The 22,602-nt window shown below is 35.2% G+C and overlaps 1 protein-coding gene across 8 annotated transcripts in view; it reads right to left on the bottom strand.

Annotated features, from left to right (window-relative positions):
• astn1 (astrotactin 1) overlaps nt 1-22,602 on the bottom strand; it is a 377,633-nt gene that overhangs the window by 48,067 nt on the left and 306,964 nt on the right. The gene's annotated exons all lie outside the window — the stretch shown is intronic.

Below are 22,602 nucleotides of genomic sequence, written 5' to 3'. Positions count from 1 at the left end.
TAAAAAAAAAAAAAAAAAAAAAGAACTTCAATAATTTTACGCTTTAACTTATTTAAAGCATAAATATTAATATTAATATTTTATTTTATTTCATTTCATTTCAGTGCAATGGCATTAGGGAATGAATTTTAACCTGACACTTGTATCTGAGGATCCTAAAGTAAACGGCTTGCACATCTTTTGGGATTTCATCATACAACCTTCTAGTTACCGGCCCACATCTTAAATGACTACTACCCCACCACCTACAGATGTGGAGCATTAAGAATTCAGAGGTGGATATTAATGAGAAGAGCTCCTGATGAGATGCTGGTGTACATTCTTCCACTGTATTGCACACAGGTCATCTAATCAATGCACGGACAGGCCCAGGGGATGAGAAGAGGAAAGAAAAACATCTCAGGGCAAGGTCAGCATGTTCTTGCCCAGTGGAAAGCCTGGTATCCCAGGCTGGTAAAGCACCATGCATGCTGCCCCTGGAGGAGCTGCTGGATATGTTAACGCTGACCCTTCATACTGTTCCCTAAGGGACTGGACCATCCAAAACACAGCACGAACAACCAACTGCTAAATATTCATTTATCTCTCTGCCTGTCTCCTCAGATACCAATCAATTTCTGAAATTGTTCAAGCTATGTATTTCCTCCACTTTTCACAAACACACACATGCCCACACACACACACACACACATATACTATCTCTCTTGCTCTTTCTCCTTTGGTGCAGCTCACACCAGGCTTAGTGTTTGGATTGCTATCCAGAGAATGATCCCTAATGGCTATCTGACAAAAGTAGAGAGAGCAAAGAAGGCTGAGGAATCCAGAGGAAGATCAATACTCTGGGATAGTGAGTTTTCCTATGGTAAAGGCCAAGTCCTTCTCAGGCTCCCGAGGGTCACGTATGAGATGTTTACAAGGACATAACATCATAGGTATCTCCAAAACAAGCATGAGGGAAAAATTATGCTTTGACTGAACTAAATGTACCTTAACACAGTCAAACTCAGACTAACTACTGTTAGCGTCAATGCTAAAAAAGGAAGCAGTTATAAAAAAAAAAGGTTAAATAAATAGCTTGGAGAAAATAATCGGTATCAGTACATCATTAAAAAAGTATAAAAACGTTGCATAATTGTAACAGATTTAAATGAACTTTGCCATCATCTGATATGTATTCTTTAAAAAGAGTAGTAAGTGTAATAATGTAATAAAATATAATAAATATTATCTTCAGCAATTCAAATAATGTGTTTGTATAATTTTGTGATGCCTAAATTCATTTGTAGTGATTAAAAGCTCTCATTTGAGTTTTTAGTGTTTTATTTTTCTTTTAGAAAAATAGTATAGAATTTTAATTGGTGCGTTAATGAAGTCACTACGTAATAAAACAACAACAAAAAAGTTGAATTTCTTGCACAAATAACTATTTTATGATATACACCACTGTAATATAATTTTGTTCATAGTCCCACTATTGATACACATCAAACTGAAAACAAGGTTGTTGTGTGTTGTTTGCTATTTGGTTGTTGTATCCATAAATGAGTCCTTTACAGTGCTGTGGCTTTGACAAGGCAGATTTCTCCAATGGCTTTGCCCCTGGTGTGATTTTTATCTGGCATAAAAACCAATTAAAATAACATTTAATGTTTTTTTTGTGTTGAATGGAGTTCAATCTTGTGACTGACACAGTGTCGACCCAAAGAACAATTCTCAGATGATACCTTTATAAGACTGAATGTGGGACACTGCCTTGGTTCTCACAAATCCCACTGAGTAAAATCAACAATTACAGAAAACAAGATACACCTATAGCATACAAATAATAAAACACAGATGCAGTAACTCTCTGATGTATTAACATAGAAAACAATATGCCAGAAGGTTCACATCTTCTTTAACAATGCATTTCAAACAAGCTGCTTCACCAGCTCTGATCTTTTCTTTTCTTCTTTTCAAAGATGAAAAGACAGCACTGTTATCTCATCCGCCAAACACTGACCTTGACACTCAATCCAACACTATGTCTATTTATTTATTTTTATTTATTTGTATGTGTGTGTGTGTGTGTGTGTGTGTGTGCTACATTGATAGCAATTAAGGGTGAATCAATGTTCAAAGTTCTGATACTGATTTCAGTCTCTGAAAAAGTTCTGCAGGTTTCCCGCCTGTGAGACTATCAATCCAATTAGTTTTTTTTTCTTTTCAGTAATCTTATTTGAATCTTTTTTTTTCTCGTAAGTGCTTGAGTTTCCTAAAATGTCACAAAATGTCATAGGCTAATTTTAGCATTAGTACTGTAGCTTTACTTGACATGTTTTTATATTTAAAAAAATGTATGGCCCACCGACTGATGCAAATTGCTCACAACACTGGAAAGAACTGTCTGGCAAGCTCTAATCTGATTGGATGACTTTATACCACCTTCGGGAGTAAAAGCAAACAATGTTTTTAGTTACTCTACTGAAAAGTCATGATTACAAGTTACCAGGTTGATACAGAATTTGCCAAAATTTATTAGACTAGAGACATCAAATCTTTCAATGATATCCAGACTTTTGTTTGAGAAGCTTATTAGGAAGTCAAATACATTCTGAGTTGTGTGTAAAATAGATATGCATTTATTATGCTACTTTTGAACAAGCAGAAATTCAGAGTCTAAGCACATTTTCTGATACTTTTTCCATTATTTAAATAATTTAAGTCTGTTTTTGTGATATAATCTATTTCAGAAAAATCCACCTAAATGAAAAGTTTCTATGATAAATTTGCTCTATTCTCTGTGTAAACCTCAAGATTTTTAATTACTTTCAGCCAACACTTTCTTTACCTATAACAAAGGAGTTTCTATTTTGGGAACCAAACCAAGATCTTACGTTTTACCCTATATAGACAATTCCTTGCAATGGCAATATAGTCGTTTTTCAGGCAAGTCTACATTGGTTGGTATAGCAATGACATGCTAGATGTCAGTGCGAACTTTCAAGCAGCATACTTGAAGTATGAAGAGGTGTAAGAAAGCTGGAAATTCATCCTGTGGTGCTCAGCTCATGCGGTGCATCAGATGGAGTAGTATGTCCTTCATTTTCACGTTACATACTGTGCAATGTAGGGTATAGAATTGGTGGAGAAGATATGACTGGCTGTCACATGCAATTCTCAGAGCATTTGATGACAGCAGTTCTCATAACCAATGTCTTTTTATTGCACCATTTCTACCATCTATGGCATGAGATGTGCGTGTCATTGTAAATGGCAAACGTGTCATGTCCTGAATGACAAAAACAAAACAAAAAACCCCCCAAAAGATTTCAAAACTGACTGAAACACTGCTAGAAATCTGTTATTTGGATTAGGGTTCCATAAAGGAATATGGTTGTAATTTTGCCTGTTTTGATGTACACTGGAGAAAAAAAAAGGAAATAAAGATTATTCAGGTATTTTGTAATTAAACATTTCACATTTAATTCAATGCATTACTTACAGTACTACTTCATTGTAATTAAGTTAAATTTACAAGCACTTTCCAAGTGAAAATGGTACATTCTACACTATTTTCATCAGTGTATGAGAAATACAGTTTGTGCTGTTCCCATCTTTATTATAATTTCATAATTCCAAAATGCTGACATGAAATCTTGAACATCAAAAATGAATGCTAACTACTTAGCTGTGACTGATTGACTGTGATTGAATTCTGTACAACTATACGACAAAGAACAAATAGACATTCTGATTTTCTGATATTCTGATTCTTTTTGAGGACCAATATTGTCTTATGCTTGGGACAATTTATTAAAAATATAAATTATGAACCACAACATACATGCAGTTGTGACAATTTTCATAAAAATAAATAATAAAAGTGCAAACAGCACCATAAACCTTAGTCCGAATAGACAGCGTATTTACAACATACACTTTCCTGGGTTTTTGTGCACCATACAAAGACATAGGCTGAAAGATCTCGAATATAAACTATATATATATATATATATATATATATATATATATAATTATTCTAATTCATGTTTACACCATTGAGTGACAGATGATCAGCGTTTCTGTAAAAGGACAATGTATTTGAGGGTGAAATCATAAATGCTATGTTGCTAAATCAGTGATACTCTCAGCTTGCCCTAGAGAGAAAACAGCGTGATTTTCACATTTTGACACATCTGAGACGTGCTAACCGAATTCAGAGCCAAATCCCGTGGCTGTTTGAGACATTACAGGCGGTCCGATGCTTACAGCAACACCTGCTGTTCTCTCTGCTTACACAGGGAAAACATAGCTATAGCTTGCGGTAAGCGTATAGCAAAATGACTGCCTACTTTACTTAATCATCACCCCGAAGTACTCTGCGGAGTGTAATAATAATACGAAAGATGTTATACAGTATATCATGTCACGCCTGCCGGAGACTTTGACTGCATGTGTTTTCTGTCCCACCCACAGGCTCTGCACTATTGAGCACACGGGGTGGATGAAGAGAGTGAGCGTGCATATATACATTATTTAACAGTCCCTTTCCAATACTCCCTCTGCTATAATAATGCCAAAGTATATCCATGAGTGTCCTTACCTCAGCGGATACCAGACCCCGGCTGAACTGACACCCACTCGTGTATGGGGAGAACGCATTAATTATTTATGCTATGAACAGCGATGCACGCACAATCCCCCTAGGGAAAAAATAAAATAAAAATCACCTATGGGTCAGGGCCGAAACAAAAATGATTCCACATCTCAGATGAGTCTGCAGTATGTTGTATTTGGGGTGCGGTTACCCATTCACAATATCAATAGGAAAATTGAATGTGACAAGGCATAAAGAAGCAACAAAATCCTCACTGGATCCAATAACAGAGAGATAAGGTCACATTGGCTATACTCAAATCGATAAGCAAATGAGGTCATCTGCAGAATTGATGAGCTAAATGAATACCTTTTATATGTATAATCACTGCAAATGAGGAAAAACTTATTTTTGCTTCAGCACAGCCTATTTGCATGTTGCATTTTGCATTTGCATCGGGTTCAGTTATTTTGTGCTACAATTAGGGATGTGAAAAACTATTGTTCTGTTCCAAAAATGTAACAAACTGCTCACGGAGACAGCATTTTAAGGACCGCAGACAGGAAAGCTGTTCCAAAATGTAATTACGCTGCCTCAGATACCTTTTTTTTTTTTTTTGGCCAATTTCTAAAGAAGTATGTATCCTTCACAGAGAAGGCAATCACAGAATGCACTGTGATGAGATTAATGGAGGAAATAAAAAACAACCAATAGGCAGTTCAGTAGGTTTGGGAAAAAATATGATAACTTTTCTGGGGGACAAAAAACAATTATGTCCTAGAAGTCTAGACACATTCATACAAACTACTGTTGAAAATGTTGTGCTCAGTAATATTATTTAATGTTTTTGAAAGAAGCCTCTCATGCTCAGTTTTGTTAAATATTATTATAATAACTATTAAATAACTGTTTTTATTTTCTTATATTTAAAAATATAATTTATTACTGTGATGCAAAGCTAATGTTTCAGCTCATTACTCCATTCTTCAGTATCACATAATTGTTCAGAAGTATTTCAAATAGAAATCTCTCGTAATATAAATGTACTGTCGCTTTTGATCAACTGGCAATTTGTCTTTGCTGAATCAAAGTATTATTTATTTATTTTATTTTTTATAAAAAAAATTTAAAAAACAATGACTTCAAACTTTTGAATGCATAGTGTTTACTTTTATATGCAACAACAGTTTGTTCTACACTCCAGTGACCGTCTAGTTCTCTTGAGAATTCTTGTCAATTATGTATGACAACACTGGGTATGAATTAATCCTCAACACCTCTACTGAAATGTTGTAAAACTGTGCTAAAATTCAAATTCAAGCAGCCATTTAGCTTTATTATAATTGCTGCCTTGCATAGATGAAATTACAGATTACAAACAGACGCTGTTTTGGATCAGTGCTTGACACAGATTGAGCTAAAAATGAGCAGTGTGTATAGTTGAAACACCACATTTCAAAAACTAAATCTTTTTTCATAGGCAACTCCAGTTTAAGCTGCTTTTATTTTCTAAAGCTCAACCACTTTAATTTCTAACACGCAAAGAAAAAGGCCAAACTGAAGTATGACCATATATGTATAAGACCACCAACAAATATTTATTCACTATAAACCAGTTTTAATCTATAAATATGTTCATGAATTTGATTAAATGTTTAAAAAAAAATGCTTAACAGATTTGATCTACAAAGGTCTGACATCAGATAACCCTGTTTAACCCACAATTATGTTGACTTTTATCTGCAAAACTTGAGTCACCACCTTACTTTCAGAAAAAAAAGTTTCTGACAAGACAACAAAATTCACAGCATTAGGATTTTGACAAACAGATCAATCAGAGTAAATGGCTTCAGACTCACATTAATGTTTACTTGCGCCCTTCAAAGGGAAGCCCAGCAGACTGACTTTCACCTAGACACTTTTCAAAATATCATTCACAGAACAGAGCTTAAAATAGACAAAGACTGACTGATCATGATGTCAGAAACAATAACAAGTCACAACATGACAACACTCTGAACAGTACCCAGAAAGACAGGAATCATTGTGAAGCTACAGTACTAGACTATTTTGATTTTAGCAATGTAGGACTGGCACAGGGAACATTTAAAATTCAAAATTGCAGCATAGATGTCAAATTTTCCCATCAGTGGATTATGCTGCCTTCTGAATATCAAATTACACTGTAAATAAATATATTTAAGATAACTAACGCTGAAAGTAGTTCAATTGTTCTGTGGGGAGATAAGCATATCTAAGATTTGAAAATGTAAGAGTTTGATTAAACTGCAATATCCATAAATTATACAACGTCATGATACAAGTTGTTACAGATACAACAATACAATGCTTTTGAAGGAATAGTTTACCCAAAACATGAAAATTATGTTATCATCATGTTGTTCCAAACTCTTATGACTTTATTTCTGTCAAACATAAAATGAGAGGCTTAGCAAAATGTATGTGCTGCTCTTTTCCATAAAAAGTGAACAATGAACAATGAACAATCAATCTGTTCCTCAGATAAAGCTAGTATATGTTTTCAAAAGACATGTAAAATGGCCTCATGAATTATCTTTTTATTATTTTTGAAGCTTCTGGTAACAATCCACCTTCACTGTATGGAAAACAGCAGCATAAACATTCAGCTAAACATCTTTTCTCCTCCAAATATTTAAGTTATACAGGTTTGCAACAACATGATAGTGAGTAACTGTCTAGACCCTGGTGGTCTAGTGGTTAGTATTCGGTGCTCTCACCGCCACGGCCCGGGTTCTATTCAGGGAACTTTCTGGGGCAGTTGTGGCCTAATGGTTAGAGAGTCAACCCAAAGGTTCGAGTTTCAGGTCCGGTAGGGATTGTCCAGCGCTCTCAATACCCCGACTGAGGTGCCTTGAGCCCCAACTGCTCCCCGAGCGCCGCAGCATTGGCTGCCCACTGCTCCGGGTGTGTGTGTTTGTTCACTTCTCACTGCTGTGTGTGTGCACTGGGATGGGTTAAATGCAGAGCACAAATTCCAAGTATGGGACACCATCCTTGGCCACACGTCACGTCCTTTCCTTTCTTTTTCTAAATGATGAACTTTTCGTTTTCTGTGAACTTCAAGCAAACAAAATACACATCACATCCTTCAAATACCAGATTTGCATGAATGCAATTTACATTTTTGCATAACGCATAATTAGGTAATCAGCTGAGTCACAATGTCATCAAAGACCCCATGTTTTTTTTTGCAGCTGACAGCTATCTGTCAGAAAGCAGAGATTGGCAGTGAAAGTGATGGGTGCGCTCTATCACTAGATCTAATGAAATCAGCTGGCATCGCACTGAGCTCTGAAATATGACACCCACTCTCACCCGGCCATTAACACCAGCTGTGTGTTGGCTGGTACTGAAGCTGATCAACGCTTTGACACATGCACATCCCACACACAAAAATGCTCACACATGTATGCAAATGCAGGCCATATTGGGACGGAAGCATGAAGTCAGCAGGGTGTTATGGACTAGTGCAACTGCATTGTAAAATGGAATGCCACACTATTTTAAATTCCAGGTATAATTATTATTCTATCCAAGTGATGATTTAAGCATAGTTAACAGAGGCTGTAAAAATGGGACGCTGAGACTGGAAAGTGTCACCTGAAGCTCAATCGAACTGTCCCATCACTAAATGAGGCTGCAGTACCGACAATGAACAGAAGAGGGCAATTTAGTTGCATCCAAGCACAAAATGAAGGTAAGAGAGCAAAGACTAAAAAAAAAAATCTTTCTTGATCTTTCATTTCTTCCAGTTTTTCTCCTTTTTTTCCTCGCCGACTACCGCTCACTGCCAGTTGCAGTCCTGTTTTTATTGCTCTGTATTAATTAGGACATCCATTAGGTGGCTTAAGTCAGACACAAAGATATAAATCTCCTTGTTAATTTGGAAAGACGAATCAGCGGCGCTCATTATGATTAAATTAGCAGAGAGCTGCCGGGTGGCTGGACCTTTCTGACATGATTGTGATCATCAGCTCCAAACATCGGACGGCAGTTTCCCTTTAACCTCTATTAGCATTCTGTACCTAATCTCTGATTTATCACTGGTTTAAAAGATCTCCCTTGAAATAATCATCTATTTAATCATCATAATGACGCTATATAATTTACACAATCAGTTTTTTTATACAGTATTTCAAATCTTTTGGATTGCGAAAACACCATATGTTATATTAAATCATATTTTGAACAGCTTGAATGTGTTTGACTGCATCCTAGCATTGATTAAACCACACATGAACTTATATGGGGGCATATTTCTTTGGACCACAAAGATGAGAATGCTGTTTACAGCTTGCACATTGTTCCTTGAGATGGCCTTATGTGAGCATTTCCGTTATTCCGTACAGCCATGCAAACCAATTACTGGACCAAAGGACTCCCTTGAGTTGTCTGGCGATACCATTATAGATCCCCCACCTTGTGTAACAGTTGGTAATTGTGGGTATCTTTTGGCTTCCTCTACACATAAACCAGTCCAGATGTTGGAAAACGTGTGAAAAATGACCTATCAGACCATATTACGTTTTCCATTTGGGTGCAGGTTTGAGTCAGGTTATGAGATTTTGCGATTTGGCCTCAGAGTCAAGAGGTTTCTGAATGGCAGCACTGCCATAAATTCTAGATCACAATGTAGTTTTTGTTAAGACAAGGTCACAAAGTTGCTGATTGAATTTAGAGAAATTCTAAGGCTACGGTGACATTTAACAACTATCTGGTGTAGTGTCCTTCTGCTGAACTCAGCAAGAGTCATCCTCTAGCCACAGTTCTCGTTTCCTGATGCAATTCATATGTTTGGCATATGATGTAATTATTTTTGAGACTGTTCTTCTTAACACTTTTGAACTTGCTCGTCTCTGTTCTTTAAAGCTGCTGATTACCAATCAAGCCAATATGACTCGCCTTTGCAGCTGCATTTGCGATAGTAAATGAGATACTTCAAAGCAATTTTTGTCTGCCCTTTTTTCTATTTGCACAACTGTACAACTGTTTGCACATAGTTGACCTGTTACTGCAAAGAAATTACCCCTGGTTTCACAGACAAGGCTTAAGCTTTGACCAGTAATGTTTTTTCTTCTAAGGCATGTTAATAAAAATGACTTAAATGTCCTAATTGAACTATAGCCTAATCCTGGCTTAGCCTAAACCCTGTCAGTGAAACCAGGCCTTAGATAAAAATAAAACAATCTAAAATCTCCGCAGAAATATAAACTCCTTCACAGGAAGGAAAAGTTTCTGAAATTTAGCAAGACAAAAGAAGAAAGAAAAAAAAGTTGTTTTAAAGACAGTAGCAATAGCTTAAATAAATTATTTGTTTTGTGCAGTCTCTTGCTCTTTAATCTTACCTTTCAATACAGTTTTATTTCACCCATTTTAAAGCATCTTTTTGCCTACAGGAGCAGAAGAATGCCAATGGAAATCCATTTTCACAGTGTAACAATTGAACCGGTGAACTATGGATCACTATCAGCCAATCACAGCACTGGATTGTGTTGATAAGACACACTTCAAAGTACTAGTGGCCTTGATAAAAAGCCTTGCGCACTTTGCTCATCGCTCTTCATTTAGCACAGCAAATCATGCATCCCAACATAAACACGCACAGGATCACACACACACACACACACACACACACACACAAACTCAAACAGCCTATTAATTTGCAAAGTCCATAATGCATGAGTATCTGTTTGAAAAATGAACACACTCACAACCACACTACACCACACACGGTGGATTTTTCTAGCTCATAAGCTGCAGATAATATACTATTTAGAAACTATAAAAAGATGAATTTATTCCTCCTTTGATTCAATATAGAATAAGAATGTTTTTCCACACCACACGGTGTAGATGAATATTATAGCTCAAATTATTTGACATCTAATTAAAATAAGTGCTGCCAGAATAAATAAATAATAATGAATAAATATGCTTTAAATACATTCATACAATTTCTGTATGCAAACAAAGACAAGTAAAAACCAAACATGACTTACTGTACAGCCAATTACAATCTAAAATGTGATTGCTGAAATGTCTACCCATTAAGCATAAAATAAAATAATAAAATAAATAAGTCATGCTCAAAACAAGATTATGTATTTCTGAAGATTGTGTATTTGTGATGTTTGCGTCATTGATTCATGATGCTGAGTCATCCTATAGTTCGAGGAATCTTGTTAAATCTCAATATTTCTTAAAAGTGTAATTTGGAGTGAAGCCCATATACCATCTGTGGTCTAACAGTCAAAACAAGACTGAAAATTTGTTCTGTGGCTCATCTGTTCATCTACATTAACTAGACTGAGAGAGAGAGAGAGAGAGAGAGAGAGAGAGAGAGAGAAAGAAGAAACTGGGTGATCATAAATTCATCAAAACAGGAATTCAAATACCAAGGACAAATCCGTTCTTTGCACATTTCAAGAGAGATCCAGAGGGCTCTACGTGGCTTTGCTCTTCAGTTGAAGGACAATCTGAATTATCTCTGGCTAAAGGTTGGGACCTCTAACTAATGCTCCTTCACCAAACCTCAGTCCACTTCTCTCTGCTCTTCAGGAGCACTAACAAGATCAACGGGGAAATAGGGATGTCAAAAAAAATCCATGGCTTGGAATAAAATTACTAAAGTTTTCTTATGGGAATGACCTCTAGGCTTATAAACTCCTCATTCAGAACTATTCTGATCTTTTCTTGTGGTTTAAATCTTATAAAACGTAATGCCATCACTGGTCCAATGGTCTTTACGGATGAAAAAGGGATTTTTCATCAACTTTGTTTCTTAAAAAGGGTCAAAAAGTTGACAAATATCACACCAAACAGGCATGAGTGGAGATTTAAGATGTTCAGATTCTTTAAGCCTAAAGCTAGTGATGATCTCATGGCTGAAATGCTTCTCTCTAAGGTCGATTAAGTCATCAGGAACGTGGCAGATTTATATTTAGCTGTAGTTTAGCTCTGTGCGCTCTCATTCCCAGATAAGGGCAATATCAAGATTGATCGTTGACTGACACACAGAAAAAGGACTTACAATGTGTGTCTTGAAGCCTCAGGAGCTGAAGAACTGAGGAAAATATGCCTCCTTTGTGGTTCTCATAGGGATCCACAGATACTGACATTTACTGATCCCTTTCTCTCCTCCTCTCATCATTGATCATTTCCTGTCCTTTCTCTATTCTTCTCTCCATAAAAATGCTTTTTCATAACTTAGCTGAAAATGTGAAGCCAAAGTATTATATATGAATGTATCAGCAAACACACCTAAGAATTCATGGGTTTTTTGGTGGGCAGCAACAGTCAAGATTCGAACATGCATCACCTGTGCAAGTGCCATGGAGCATGTACAGTAACCTAATACATAGAACATGACTAGTATGATTATTCTGATGTTGAAAAATTTCCATTCTGCCAGCTATTCATGAAACATAAGCAGAACAAATTTCTATGTAAATCAGTTTCATGAATAACCGCTCATTAATCCATTCATACCTAAATAGTCACATTCAGTTTAATGGGACAATTTACACACAAATGGTTTTATGCATGATGCACACAATAATTTGTTCCGCTCTGTCTTTACGATGACCCAGGTCGCCTAATATGGTGAACTTCTTGTTGCAACGCATTGATATCGGCCTTACAGTTTTGCATGATAAGCCAAAAATCTGAACCCAACTATGATTTCTGAATTGTAATATTCTGTAAGTCCCAATGAAGACATTCAGTGAGTGAAGACATCTGCTTCCCTTTGATTTTAATTGTTTTACAGCAGAGCACCCAGAGCTCATTCATCAAGTTCCTGTACCAGTGCAGGCTTTGAGCTCCTGCCCTGCAGAGGTGCAGCTCCAGGGAGCTCTTCTATGGCAGCTCAGGCCAAGAGAGCAGCTCTACACTCTTTCAATCTTTTAATCAGCTTGCCCGATTTCCTTTTCTCTCCCTCTCTGTATACAGTTCTGCCCATAAATTTACACACCCCTTGAAAAACCTGCAATGGAAATCTTTATTTTTTTTATAAGTTTTTTTTTTTTTTTTATATACATGTATACAGGTGCTGGTCATATAATTAGAATATCATCAAAAAGTTGATTTATTTCACTAATTCCATTCAAAAAGTGACATTTGTATATTATATTCATTCATTACACACAGACTGATATATTTCAAATGTTTATTTCTTTTAATTTTGAAGATTAGAGCTTACAGCTCATGAAAGTCAAAAATCAGTATCTCAAAATATTAGAATATTACTTAAGACCAATACAAAGAAAGGATTTTTAGAAATCTTGGCCAACTGAAAAGTATGAAAATGAAAAGTATGAGCATGTACAGCACTCGATACTTAGTTGGGGCTCCTTTTGACTGAATTACTGCAGCAATGTGGCGTGGCATGGAGTCGATCAGTCTGTGGCACTGCTCAGGTGTTATGAGAGCCCAGGTTGCTCTGATAGTGGCCTTCAGCTCATCTGCATTGTTGGGTCTGGTGTCTCTCATCTTCCTCTTGACAATACCCCATAGATTCTCTATGGGGTTCAGGTCAGGCGAGTTTGCTGGCCAATCAAGCACAGTAACACTATGGTCATTGAACCAGCTTTTGGTACCTTTGGCAGTGTGGGCAGGTGCCAAGTCCTGCTGGAAAATGAAATCAGCATCTCCATAAAGCTTGTCAACAGAAGGAAGCATGAAGTGCTCTAAAATCTCCTGGTAGATGGCTGCGTTGACTGTGGACTTCAGAAAACACAGTGGACCAACACCAGCAGATGACATGGCAGCCCAAATCATCACTGACTGTGGAAATTTCACACTGAACTTCAAGCAACATGGATTCTGTGCCTCTCCACTCTTCCTCCAGACTCCGGGACCTTGATTTCCAAATGAAATGTAAAATTAATTTCATCTGAAAAGAGGACTTTGGACCACTGAGCAACAGTCCAGTTCTTTTTCTCCACAGCCCAGGTAAGATGCTTCTGACGTTGTCTCTGGTTCAGAAGTGGCTTGGTAGCCCTTTTCCTGAAGACGTCTGAGCGTGGTGACTCTTGATGCACTGACTCCAGCTTCAGTTCTCTCCTTGTGAAGCTCTCCCAAGTGTTTGAATCAGCTTTGCTTGACTGTATTGTCAAGCTTGCGGTCATCCCTGTTGCTTGTGCACCTTTTCCTACCCAAATTCTTCCTTCCAGTCAACTTTGCATTTAATATGCTTTGATACAGCACTCTGTAAACAGCCACACCTTTCAGTAATGACCTTCTGTGACTTACCCTCTTTGTGGAGGGTGTCAATGTTCGTCTTCTGGATCATTGCCAAGTCAGCAGTCTTCCCCATTATTGTGGTTTCAAATAACAAGAGATACCCAGAATTTATACTGTAGGGATGGTCATTTATTCAAACTCAAATGTAAATATTCTAATATTTTGAGATACTGATTTTTGACTTTCATGAGCTGTAAGCTCTAATCATCAAAATTAAAAGAAATAAACATTTGAAATATATCAGTCTGTGTGTAATGAATGAATATAATATACAAGTTTCACTTTTGAATGGAATTAGTGAAATAAATCAACTTTTTGATGATATTCTAATTATATGACCAGCACCTGTATATATATATATATATATATATATATATATAAAAGTAAGTATATTTTAATAAAATAAAATGCAAATAAATAGTTTTTTTAAATAGTAAAAACAAATTGAAAGTCTTCCAATCGTTGTATTAATACATATTCCATAGTACTAATCATAAAAAAGATCACTTTCTCGCTGTGTCTCTCAATTTGAATTTTGAATATAATTGTATAGTTAGGTAATATAATTTATAATACAAATTTAACTAATATGTAATATGTAACAGACTAATGATCAAAGGTTCTGAATAATTACGTTTTTTTTTTTCATATCTCATGCTTACCAAGGCTGCTTTTATTAGATCAAAAATACAGCATAATCAATGCAATTTATAAGAAATAACTGTGAGAAATAAATATAATTTAGGTAACACTTTATAATAACTGCACGCTATGAATCATTAGGTAAGCATTAGTAAATAGTAAGTTCATCCTTTATAAAGCATTGTCCCAACATTAATAGTCATTAGTAAACAGTTTATAAATACAGCTATAAACGCCTTGTTCTTGATATATAAGCATATCTATTACAAAGGAGATTTAAAGGCTCAGTTATCTTCCTAACAGAAAAAAATAAACACAACACAAAGGGATACAGAACTCAGAAATATTTATTTCAAGATGCAAAAAAAATGAAACTGTACACTTGATTTTTTTTATTATTGTTTTTGTACAGTTTCTGTGTTCTATATCCCTCTGTGTTGGGTTTAACTTTTTTGTTTGAAAAATAAACGAGCCTTTAAATCTCCTTTGTAAATGCTTTACAAGGTATGAACAGTCCTCACTTTAGATGCACTCACAAAAATAGATGGCTGGCAACTACAAAATGTTTTATAACTACCTGACTTAATCATGAATTACAGCAGGAATATGTGTTAATAAAGCATTTATTAACACACTGAGCAACTATTATCATGTGTCTAAATAATACGATTTATAAATGTACATTTAAATAGTTTATTAATCATTTTCTTACACTTTCTAAATGATCTTATGAACCACTGACAACTCCTAAATAACTGGTTTGCAAATAACGTAATAATTTAGAAATTATAAATTGATCATTAATGAAGTATGAAAATACAATTATTAAACATAGATATGCTGAAGAACAAAACATTAAGAGCTGTATTTATAAACTGCTTACTAATGCCTATTAATGTTGGAACAATGCTTTATAAATGATGAATTGACTATTTACTAATAGTGTGCAGTTATTATAAAGTGTTACCATCATTTATTTCTCTGATGACAAAGCTAAATTTCCATCAGCCATTTTTTCGGTCTTCAGTGTCACATGATCCTTTAGAAATCATTCTAAGACGCTGATTTTCTGCTCAGTTATTATTAATTATTTTCAGTGCTCACTTAATAATAATGTTTTTTATTAGTAATGTTGAACACACTTTTGGTGCTTAATATTTTTTGTGTAAACCATGAAACAAGTTTCTGTAAATTATGTAAATATTTCACAGTACTTGATAATATTTACACAATATTGCAGCATTGGTGAGCATGAGAGACTTCTTTCAAAAACATAAAAAAGGTAACTATTCCTTTTGACCGGTAGTATATTATATAATGCTAAACATTGTTTTCTCTTCCATGCACACATCTTCCCCACCGTGAAACACATCCTCAGGCAGTGGGTAAGAATCTCTTTCTTACCCAGGTTTCCTGATCCCTTTCTCCCCTCTCTCAATCCTACACCCTCAGGCACTAGTACCCACTGCAGTGGTGGGTCGTGCTCGGCCGTTACCCTCCCACCTCGCTGTCATACAGGGCATGTAATAGGAGAAGGATGAGAGTGAGAAAAAAAAAAAAAAAAGAGTATGAAAGTGAGAGAAAGTAAGAGAGGGTTGCAGATTGGCAAGAAACAGCATACAGTACGAGTCGTGTAGGAGATGGAGGAGGTGGGAGCGTGGCTGTCAGAAAACCTATTCTTGTGTCTTTTTGTGCCCTGTTTTCAGCACTGCTTGTCTGTAAAATCTATATTTCATCTCTTGAATTCAGAATTTTATGATGTTGAGTTGGTCCTGCTATCAATAATGTATTGATCATCAAGTCATATCTTATACGCTTAGTATTGCTGATCCTAAAAAAGCCATTTTACAGGTATATCTCACGGAATCTAGGGAAAGAGTATTAGAGGAGATACTGCAATAAAGTTTAAATACTTATTCGACATAAAAGTTTGGAGAGAATCAATCTGATCTGTAAACTGTAAAGCCTTACTCTGTTTTTTTTAATTTAAAGTTTCAAAACCAAAGATGCATTAAAAACACACAAATTCATTTCTCAATGACTCTTTTAATCTGCTCTTGAGCATTGCTGCAGTCCAGGGTGGACGTTCACTGATAAACAAACAAATAGCCTCAGTTCATTCTTCTCTTGTGGACACTATAGAGCATTTTATAACAGAACAGAGAAAGCTATCTAATTCAAAAGAGAGGGAGTCATAATCTAAAAGACTTACTGTTTATTAAAAATTACATTTAGAACTGTTTAAATGCTCCATTTGCTGGTATGATGCACAGATTTCAATTTTCCTCTTCAAATTCAAAGTGTAATGAAAGCTAACCTTCCACACAAAAACTCCTCCTCACACACAAAGGGGGAAAGAAAAATGTATTTAAGAATAATATATATATATATATATATATATATATATATATATATATTTTTTTTTTTTTTTTTTTTTTCAGCTCTCAAAAGTTATATATTAATATATAAAAACATAATAAAATATACAAAAAATAAATAAATAAATAAAAACTCATAGAAGTAACACATTTCATAAAAGTTTGAAAAACAGTGACATTCCCATCTGAATTTGTGTGTTTCGTATGTTTTTTGGGTAACACTTTAGAATAGGGAACACTTATTCGCTATTAAATTTAATCCCACCGGTCACGATAGTGACCGTAAAAAAGTTTTTCATTTATAAAGCTCTAAAAACCGTACCGACTGATGTTTTAGTGCACTTCCTGCAAATATAGAAAAAAAAGGGTCTCAATTAACTATGTGCAGTTTCACACGATTAGTGCAAATGGTCACATGACCAGAGCAGTTTATTTCCTGTTTGCACCTTGAGCAGATGATGGATGCATCAAAGCTCCAAAACGAAAGGCTAGTAAAGTATGTTAACATAAAGATATGACAAAGATTTTTGGTACACATTGTCTTTAGGGTGTCTAGTATTAATATATGCATTCACATATATTCAGTTTTGTTGAGTGTGGACATAGAGTGAGTAAACATGTTGATGGTCACAATAGTGACCGGTGGGATAACGGTGAACTTTATTTTACAATATAATCCAATGGCAGTTGCTAGTGAAAATGACAATAAAATGTTGCAATGACAAAATATTGCACTAAATAAAAAATTCAAATGTTAGAAAAAAATTACAATAATGATGTTGTAATACTCGTAGCATTGATATAAAAAATTGGATGTTATATTTTAGAAAAAAGTAAAAATTTTAAAATGCGGTGATGGTTGAATATTTTTTGTTTTTTATCTCAGTGTTCCTATCAATGTTGTATGTTGTTTTTTAATGCATAATAGTAACCCTAGCATGTGACCAAACAGTTTAAAATAGCTGAGCTAAGATATATAACAATTTTTATGACTGCAGAAATATGTGATTTCAGTACTCTCCATATCCCAGCATACTCTCAGCATTATTGTGACCGAGCATTAAACACAATTTTTCACACACTTTTCCAAAAAAAGTCAAAAAATAATTATTGAGTATTTCAAAGGGTTACTAATGACACATCATTTGGATATTTTCATGTCTGGGAAACATTTGGGATTAAATGGGTTAAAATCGACTTTTCCCTCAATAAATTCCTAATTTGCTGATTATTAATAGTTAGTAAGGTAGTTATTAAGTTTAGGTATTGGGTAGGATTAGGGATATAGAATAAGGTCATGTAGAATAAGGCATTAATATGTGCTTAATTAGTACTAATAAATGGCTAATATTCTAGTAATATGCATGCTAATAAGCAACTAGTTAAGAGACCCTAAAATAAAGTGTTACCATTTTTGTGTGTGTGTGTGTGTGTGTTTTGCTGAGGCATCATTCCAATATTTTCATTTCCTTCAGCCAGTCTGTGAATATTCATAAGCTGTGTGGTCGACGTTTTCCCCCAAACATTCAAAAATGATTAGGTGGCACACTTCAGCTCCGGAAAGGTTTGTGCTATTTGGGGCAAGGGTACAAATATGGTTTACCAGCCGAGTCTCCAGAGAGCTCATTACCCGTACCCAAAGAGCAGGACCTTTAGCTGAGTCACAGGGGGTATTAAAACCGCGCCCTGCATCTGTTCTCCTCCTCACAGCAGTCCACAAGCACCTGCCTAACACCCAGCATCTGCATTCACCTGCATTCTCAGAACCGCTGACATGGACTCAGGGGGTCATGATCACAAATCGCCACTAATTTATGGCACCCAAGTGTAAATGTCATTGAATGACAAGAAATGAAAAAAAAGAAACACTTCAAAAACCAATTAATATTTTCAAGAAGGTGGTTCACGCTGGTTTCAGCGCTACATTTAGTGCCGTGATAGTGTCCATGGCCATGTCAGAGGCTAGCAAAATGAAGAATAATGGAGTTTTCATGTAGGCAGGAAAACTGATTTAAAGCCATCCGTCAGAAGAGCTAACGTTCTTGTGAACTGCAAGGTGACGTCCTTGGAAAGAAGGCAACGTGGCCGCTTCGACCAAGGGAAACCGTGGTGTTGGAGTTATTAGGCTGAAACATCAGCGAGGGGAGGGCCATTATTTATCTGACTTTACCTAAGATACCAGAACTACCAGTGTGATGACGGGTGGCTTTGAATGGCTGTTTCAACAAAACTGTAAGCATTTAAAAAGTTTTTATTTGAATGCTTTGGGCTACTTGGAAATCAAGAAAAGCCTAAGGTGGTGTAGAATTGGGTTCCATGCAGTGTATCTTCATCAGGCACTCATTGACATACACATATTATTTTACCTTTAATTTCAAAGGAAACACTTTGAAGTACAAACACTGGACCCCATTTTTCAAAATATATCTTCTTTAGTGTTCCAAAGGAAAAAGAAACTAATACTGGTTGGGAACAAATATGAAGGTGAATAAATAATGACAACTTTTATTTTTGGATGAACCGTCCCTTTTAAGGGACTGTGTGAATATACAGAGGCTTCCTGTCACTTTTGTATATACTGCCTCAAAGTTCTGTTATTTGTGTTTTTAAATGTACTTTGGGTAACACTTTAGTATAGGGAACATTAGTTGCTTATTAGCATGCCTATCATTAACATATTGTTTGTTTATTAGCACTTATAAAGCACCTATTCTGCATGACCATATTCTACATCCCTATAATCCCAATACCTAAACTTAACAACTACCTTACTAACTATTAATAAGCAGCAAATTAGGAGTTTATTGAGGCAAAAGTCATAGTTAATGGTTTGTTAATAATGAGAATTGAACCTCGAAATAAAGTGTGACCGTACTTTGTGTCCACAAGGACTTTTTATCATACAGATAAGATAACGCGGGGATATCTCTGATCTTAAACACTTTACCTGAGTGTGGATGACAGAATGAATTATATTTTGAGGTTAAGTTACACTGAGAGCATTGACCGCACCTATAATTACCGGATGGGATAGATGGCAGAAAGTGAGTAGATTTGTTCTAAAGATAAATCAGCTCTTACAACAAGGTCATGAACATTAGGAGGAGGTTTGAATATAATTCACTGAAGACATTATGAGGAAGAGATATCGAGTTGAAGATGTGCCAGTGATAAGGGTCCAATTATTTTCAATTTAGGGAAGATATTATATTATGTTATATTATATTATATTATATTATATTATATTATATTATATTATATTATATTATATTATATTATATTATATTATATTATATTATATTATATTATATATTATATTATATTATATACAGTACATAAATCATAATTTCTTACTTACTTGTATCAGGATGCTATCTGACCAAAGCACGAAAAATTCTACAATGTTAAAAAACACTTGAATTTTTCTGGCTTCCAGTGTGTAAAGTTAAAAAACAACTTCTAGTTTGTTATGATGGATGGGTTGGACATGTACATGTATGTGGTCTTTATTGCCAGTTTAACACTAAACATTAAGTGCAGCTAATTGCCACTTGTCTTTTTTTATGACAGCCTAATTAGTGGTTAAAGGTATTTAATAAAATGTTTGGATGTTAATGTGTATCTCATGAAGATCAAAATGTTGGCAAATAAATTGGAATATCATAAAAGTGTTTTTTTTTTTTTTTTGTCTCCTGGAGGTACAAATCCCACAATGGGTGATCCCTGAACAATCACCATAGTGGCCTTAAGCAAGGCACTTACCTCAGCTTGCTCCAGTGTAATAATAACTGTACTGTCTAAAGTTGCTTTGCATAATTGTCAGCTAAATCATAAATTAGAGGAACACTAATGCACAACTTATTCTCCCCTGCTGAAAAGACAAGCATATATTTCAATTCTTGTCCAGGCTGGTCTATGCTTGCTAGTGCTGAGCTGGTGAACCAAGTTAACTAAGTTAGTCTTCTTTGTTAAGATAGTTAATAAGCTTAGTGGATACACCAGCAATATCACATACAAACCACAAACAAGGCAAACAATTATATTGTAATTGTCTCTGCATATTACAAGAAATTGTAATGCATTTCTCAAATGTTTCTCAAATAAATAAATAAAGTGCTTTCAGTCAATTAAAAATTTATAATAATAATAATAATAATAATTACACATTTTTCTCTAATGAATCGTGATTAATCGCACCTTACATTAAATATATTTTCACACTGAATCTCCAAATGAATGTAAAGATTACATAACAATGGTATTTTTTAAATATATATTTTTAATGGCATCTTTTAACTATGTACTACAAATGAAGGCAAGTTTTTTTACCCAATATTGAGGCTTCTGCTAAATGGATTTTTTTTTTTCAGATTAATTTCTGAGGATAAAATGAAGAGATCTGTCATTCAACATAACAATAAAATTTGTGGCATCATTCTTAACATTTAATAGGCTTACACTGTTACAGAACAGTAAAATTTTAAAAATATATTTAAAATATAATATATTTAAAATAAGTGAACTTAAAACATTCTTCACATAAATCCATTATATATATATATATATATATATATATATATATATATAAAGTACAGATGATGTGTTAATTGCATAAATTATTTTCAACGCCTTAAACAAACAAAAAATAAATCTCAGAAATAAACACGTTATTTTTGACGGTCCTAAAATAAACAAACAATCAAACATACAATTTAATGAATTGCGCATCTCACATCATTTGGTCTTAGAAGAATTTATTTAAAAAAAAAACTAAACTAAAAAAACTCTTCTTCCGAGCAATCGTTTGACCTGACAAATTTGATCACATATGTTGGTCTTTTTAGCAGGACCATTACTGCTGCCACATGGCCATTAACACAAAACACTTTTAGTAGAACATGGAGTACTCACAGACACCTCAGATATAGATTTTCTAACCCTAACAAAAGACACTTGCAAAAATGACTGAGTGTTAGCAAACTGCAGCGCGCCCACAGCTTTCATTTTGCTCTCATTCGCCTTGTTCTCATCTCTTTCACCTTAAGTTTTCATTGAAAATAGAAAAGTGCAGACTGAGGCCTCTATTGCCTTGTCGGATGACCTTGGTGCCTATTTCACGAAGAAATGTCTGTGTGGATCACAATGCACTTTTAAATGTTGAAAGCACTGCTATTTCATGAATGCCCAAGGGTGCATTGTCAATAAACTAGCCATAAGCATAGAAACCCGAACCATCCTTGGCTGAGTCACTCTATGCCGTCTAGCCCATCTCTAGCAATTCTTCATCAGTTAACATCACACTTTTGTTGTCTTTCCAAATAAGTTCCGTCCTAACTGACCTTGTACATATATATGGGCTCAGCTGAGTGGAGCTGAAGCATAAAAACTAGGTGAGCCTGCCCAGGGGCCTCCTGAGTACGGAGCAGCGCTGGCCTGCATTCAGCTTTAGCCAGCCAGCCAGCCTTCTCACATCTGCCCTTGCCCCCTTTTATTGGCTGAACAGATGTGACCAACCTCCCAAGGGCTGTGTTGAGTTTTACTTCCTCAGCTCCTGTCCACATCCTCTCCAAAATGGACGTTATATTATGACAAAACCAAACTTTGGGTGCACTGGGCCAAACTCCTACAGTATGTGCATGTCTAGACAACAGTTTTTTTTTTTTTTTTTTTTTTATTGTTATTATTTATTTAGCCATGTATAAATCTGAAATCGTTACC

The sequence above is a fragment of the Onychostoma macrolepis genome, chromosome 02, assembly GCF_012432095.1.
Source record: "Onychostoma macrolepis isolate SWU-2019 chromosome 02, ASM1243209v1, whole genome shotgun sequence".
In the NCBI taxonomy this organism is placed as follows: domain Eukaryota; kingdom Metazoa; phylum Chordata; class Actinopteri; order Cypriniformes; family Cyprinidae; genus Onychostoma; species Onychostoma macrolepis.
The sequence above is the reverse complement of the archived record's forward strand: the minus strand, read 5'-3'. Positions and strand labels throughout refer to the sequence as shown.